We start from the raw sequence: 6,000 nt of genomic DNA, 5'->3' as shown, positions 1-6,000 counted from the left end.
CCTCATCTTTCTCTCTGCTTTTCCCTCCCCTGCACCCTTCTGTCACTCTGCCCCGTTCCCATTCATCTTTGTTTCTCTGTCTCCCTTCCCGCACCGAAATGCAAAGTATTCAGTGTAATGAATGACCAAGCCACACACAAAAGGTCACCCCTACATGCGGTAAGTAAAGTACCAAAGTACAAATTACAGAATCACCTTCATCAGGAATATGCTTGAAACTGATTGTGCAAATGCTGCACTCACCTCTACCATTTTTTTTTAAATATATTTTTATTGCAGGAATCAATTACATTTACAAATTGGGCACCTGTGTAATGTTCCAAAGCGTATGCACTGACAATATAATAATATCCATACACGGCCATTCAGCCCACAACCCGGAGGTCGGGCGGCAATTACATCGAATCATTGCATAATGGCTCAGCGTTCTGTCAATGTCGAACAGGTGAAAATGAGAAGTTCTCTTCTGCTTTTCTAAACAACCTAAATAAACTCTCTACCCCCCCCCAAATAAACAGACCCCCCCAGAGGACTAAGTTCAAATCTTCAGTGCCATAGATCTCCAGTGCTTAACGGAAGCTGATGACGCTCCCCCTCCCTCTTTCCACCTCCCTCCTCCCACCCCGCCATCAGTGATCTAGTATACGGTTAAAGAGCGTGTGGTAAGAGACAGTATCCTTTCTAACGGGAGCACCACGTCTGCGTTACCCTACAGGGACGAAGGCAGATCCCCATCAACACTATCAGAGTCAGTGTGTGTGTCGTGGTCGCGCAGGGCCTGCACCAATGTCTCCCAAGCTTGTGCCGCCTCTAGTGCCCGCTCGTTCTGTAGCCGCCTCGCCAGCTGATATCGCAAGGTGCTCTCGCTCCCTGCCCATTTAAAAAGTTCATTGCGCCATTTAGTGCCTGTTGGACCAACCCGTGCCTTCCAGTGTCTGGTTATTTCCCGCTTAGCCAGGAGCAACCCCAAGTCGATGAACTTACTAGAAATTTTATTTTTGGGGGTATGCGGGAACCAGTGTAGAATCCCCACCGCGGCATCAAACTGCAGGGACCTTTCAGTTACCCTGGTAAGCGTGTCTCCCACAAAGGTCCAGTATGAGGTCAGCGCGGAGCAGGACCATAACATGTGAATGAGGTCTGCTCCGAGCATCCGGCATCGAGGGCAGGCCGCCGTGTCCGAGGCGAAGTATTTCTGTATTTTCTCCGGGGTCAAATAGGCCCGATGTAATATATAGAAGTGGACCAATTGGAATAGAGCATTACGCGTGCTCTTCCAGGCTCGGCGTATCAGCTGGGCCCATGTGGTCTCCGGGATGTCCTTCCCTATGTCCACTTCCCATTGGGTCCTGAGCATATCCAGGGGGGATAGCCTCTCGTTGACCATCCTGGAATACAAGCATGTTACCGCTTTGACCGTCCCTGCCGTCATCATGACGTATTGGCACGCCGCTGACAACTGCGGTCTCACCTCTACCATGACTGATTGATAATGACCTCAAATTCAGCATCTACCTTTTCAGGACTACGGGGCACATGTGCGACCATTTTTAGTGGTCGCAAATAGCAAATTAGGCAGTCTGTGAACGCTAAAATGTCCTGTAGCTTTATCAATCCTATTTTCAGAGTCAGTAACTTGTTACCAACTCGCAAAATAGAGTATTAGGAAAGGGCGTGCCAAGGGAGTCCTTTCCTAATAGCGAGTCGCAGGGGGATGTACAACTGTTTTGTGACCAGGATGTTGTTGCAAAACAATGGGTGTAGAGGGTGTTGCCATAGTTGAGGCGGTTGGTGACGAGGCCCTGGGTGCTGGTCTTTCTTGTGTTGACTGGCATCCATCTGAAGAATTTGCAGAGCATGCTGAGGGTGTGGAAGCAGGAGGAGGCAACTGCATTGACATGTTGTTTTATGGCTAGTTCGCTTTGAAGCTGATGCCTAGGTTGCATGCACTGTCCGTCGGTGTGGGTGTTGGTCCCAGTTATGCAGACCACCAGATGTTGTCCCAAGTGGAGATGTCCTTTCTGAAGATCAGCACTTCCGCCTTGTTGGAGTTGAGTTTGAGGCAGTTGTCTCTCATCCAGCTGGCTACATTATTATGGCATCGCAGAAGTTGGTTTTGGCACTGGAGGGCTCCTCGGTTAGCGAGAAGATTAGTTGAGTGTCGTCTGCGTAGGGGATTATGTTGAGGCCATGAGATCTGACAAAGCCTGCGAGAGGGGGCATGTAGTTGTTGAACAGGGAGCAGCTGAGGGATGATCCTTGGTGCAAGCCGTATATGGTACCCTTGGGTTCGAAGGTGAAGAGAGGTAGCCGGATGCTCTATGTGCATCGTATGAGGAAGGAGGAAATCCACGTGAGGGCAATTTTCTGTATGTCGATTTTGTACAGTCTGTCCATGAGGGTGTGGTGGAAGATGGTGTGGAATGCAGCAGAGAGGTAAATTTGGATCAGGGCCACAATTTATCCACATCGAGGATAGTTCTGATGTCTTCTGTGGCAGCAATCAGCAGCGGTCAGTGCTGTGGTTGGAATGGTATCCTGAATGAGAGGCGGTGAGACCCTAGTTTTGTTCCAGAAAATTGGTGACCTTGGCCTCCAGAAGTCCATTCCTGCCTCTCAGCTCCCAAAGTCTTACAGGTTTCAAAATGATTTCCATCCACGACTGAGGCTTAGGTGTCTTCTGCTGCTCCTCAACTCTAGCACCTTCCCAGAGTCTTCCTTCAGGCCTCGCTGCTTGAGGCTCCAGGAGCAACCTTCTGATAAGATCACTGCTGCGAGTGCCAACCATCTTCCTATTGGGCTGAAAGGGCTTTTGCCCCCCATCATCTGCACAGCCTGGGCTGCAGCAGCATGGAATGACAGTGCCGTGGGGATCTCTGGTTTTGGGTAAAGCCTCAAGGTCATCCTTGTCCAAAGTGCTTTGCGGGCCTTTCAAAAGCCATTTACTGGCTTACGAGGCTTTGTTTTTGTTTTAGTGACCATTTCCTCCTGGAGTCCTCGATGTCCCTATCTAATCAGTCTCCTCAAAGTGAACAATCAAGGCTATTTGAAGTGTCTGGGCAAAGAACAACAGGGGTTATAGCCCCTATCAGCACTTTCAACCTAATCTAAAAATTCACAGTAGGGGTCCTCATCCACTCTCTACAGCAAGAGGCACAGAACGAAAAATGTCTTCAAATATAATCAAGAGAGGGACAGAAAAAACATGAGAGGGATTTTGCCTTCCAAAGTAAATAAAATATGTGCATAAAATTAGGACCTAATTGCTAATAGTGGTTTTGGTTTTAGTGCTGTGAAGAAATTCACAAAACGAGGCACTATTTAAACAGAAAGTAAAAATAAGAAAAATTATTCTGACATCAGGGGCAAGATTTAACAAGACTTTGTACCAGTGCAAAGTCACAAAAGTGAGACAAATAGCTTGATTCCAATGTTGTTCGGAAGGACTCCAGACAGGTACCGGAACAGACGAATCCGATTCGGAGCCTAACTTTCCGAACGAGTCCTCCCCCATTCGAAACAACCAAGTACGATGCGAATATCTCGTCCACATCAACTGAATGGTTTCCGAACCCGATCCTGTTTGTCCAACTAGTTTGGAGCTGAATCGTGCAGCGCAATGGAGCTAGATTCCGAACGAGCGAGTATGATACACGATTCGGACGGCTGTATCAACTCTGTCTCAGAGACACGAAACGGCTGTCGGAATCAACTTTCAGGAGACCATAGCAGGCCCCCCTTCACCCAGAGCCCTCCAAATCCATTGCGGGAGATGCGCATGGGTCCCCCCGATCAAAGCATGAACATAGGGTGCCCGCCGCAGGGTGTACGCTTTTCCCCACCCACCCCTTTTTTGTTATGGAAGCCAGTGTACGCGTCCGTATACAGGCTCCCATAGAGTTCAATGGGAATTCAGCGAACGGAGTCCATCAGCATACAGCTGCATCGTACTCGTTCGGTCGTACTCGCACCGCGCGATTCGCTAGGAAAGCCCTCTGGACCTGAGTCATACGGAGGGCTTTTCTAGCGAGATCGGAATCGAGCCTAAAGTGTATATAAGTTATATAATTTCTAGCGCAAAACTTTGTATGCACTGGAAAGTTAAAAAAATAGTAATACTAATATAAATATGCATTAACATCTGTCAATAGGGTGTTCCATTTATGGTACATGAGCGTTTCCATGCTACCACCAATAGCTTTTACACAAAGCCCTTTGCAGTAGGGACATTGAACGAGAGCAAGAGTTTTGCAAGAGAGCAGCAGTGCCATATCTTACTTTCTTTGATGTGCTGCATTGCATGAAATATTGGTTAGCCTGCCCATTACACTTCAGTGAACAATTTGTTTTTACTGGAACGATCCCTAAAAGTAACGTAAAGTAGTACTTTGTGCTGCTTTGCCTTAGTTTAAGTTAAGGGGTTGTCCCACATGGACGTTCCACCTCTGGCAATGTTATCTGACCCAAAACCCTCTCTGCTACCAACTGTAGATAGGGGTTTTGTGCCAAAGAAATGACAGCTCCTAGAGGCAAGCACAAAGTAAGACATTTTTATTTTTCCAAACTGTACAAACGTAGCATTTGTGCTTTGTTGTACAGCACACATAGAAAGTGGTGACATTGTTTAAGTTAATCTAAATATAGGCCCAGATTTACTAAAATTTTGCATCATGGTGCTCCACTATTTTTGGTGCAGCCACAACGCAAAATATATTTCGGGATTTACAAAGCACAAATTGTGTGGCTTTGCGTGGCTTTGTAAAAAAGAAAGTGTCTCAAGACAACACATATACTTTGCGTTAGGGAGGCTTTACATGGGTAGGGCATGGGCGTTCCTGTGCATCAACCCATGTATTTTGACACAAGCCCAGATTTACTAAAGTCTGTGGACCTGGAATTGTGCCAAAACAGTGCTCCTATGTTAGGCTGCCGTAACGAGGAAAAATACAAAGAAAGAAATACCTTTATTTCTCTTTATTACTTCCTCTCTGCAGGTATGTTACATTCTGCAGAACACATACAAAGAGCAATACGTCTCTCCCAATGCATTGTTTTTGCGGGAAGATATCCCTTCCTGTGCAAAAACTATTCCGACCCGAACACAGGCCCTCGTGTGTCGTGGCACAAAGGTTACTGCATTGGCACCAGGCTTCCACAAGTTCATCAGTGCCGAGAGACATCCCTTGCTTTGTTTCATGAAAGTTTAGCAAATACGGCCTTATCGAATTAGAGTAAGAAGATCTTTTTTCAGATGCAAAAATCCATCCCTAAACGTAAATCAATTCATATAGCCTTCTAGCCCGCCGTAGCGGACTACACTTGCTATTAAAGGCCCGCTGCAGCGTTAAAGGCCTGAACCGAATGCGAGGTGACATTAACAAGGCATCAGGATGTAAATAGACGGTATAGCCCGGCTACGAAGGGCTATAAGGCTATTTGAACATTCTGCCACTAGAGGGTAGAATGTTCTAACAAATAAAACAAAGCCTTAAGGGAGCGCGAGGGGATTGGAATCCCCTCAGGCTCCCTAAAGCCTTTGTTCACAGCCAGAGCTGTGAACAAAGAAACATTGGAATGTTGGAGCTCCAGGCTTATACCAGCCATTATAAGCCCGCAGCACTCCATTGTTTTCAATGGAGCTATCAACATTCCAATGTTCTAATACACATTACAATCTTTAAAACGTTAAAAATGCTAGAGGTAATTACAATAATAGCAGGTTGATTAAGAGTACAAGTCTCAAGAATGAACCAACATGCAAGCTTGTCTCTTCATCAGGTAATTGTAGCAGAAAGATAAAGAGCTACGCTAAAATGTCTAATATTGCAACATTTAATGAGTGGGCTAAAAAAATTATTGATATATCTATCATAACATTTTCAGCAAATTGCAGCATAGACTTACCATCGCTTGGGCAGGAACTGGTGTTGTGACTCTTCTGAAAGACCAGTGGGAAACATAAGAGGCATTTCATGGTGTCCGCTCTGAAGCAGGACAACA

This window comes from Lissotriton helveticus, chromosome 4_1 (assembly GCF_964261635.1).
Source record: "Lissotriton helveticus chromosome 4_1, aLisHel1.1, whole genome shotgun sequence".
NCBI lineage: Eukaryota > Metazoa > Chordata > Amphibia > Caudata > Salamandridae > Lissotriton > Lissotriton helveticus.
This window is presented reverse-complemented; position numbering follows the sequence as displayed.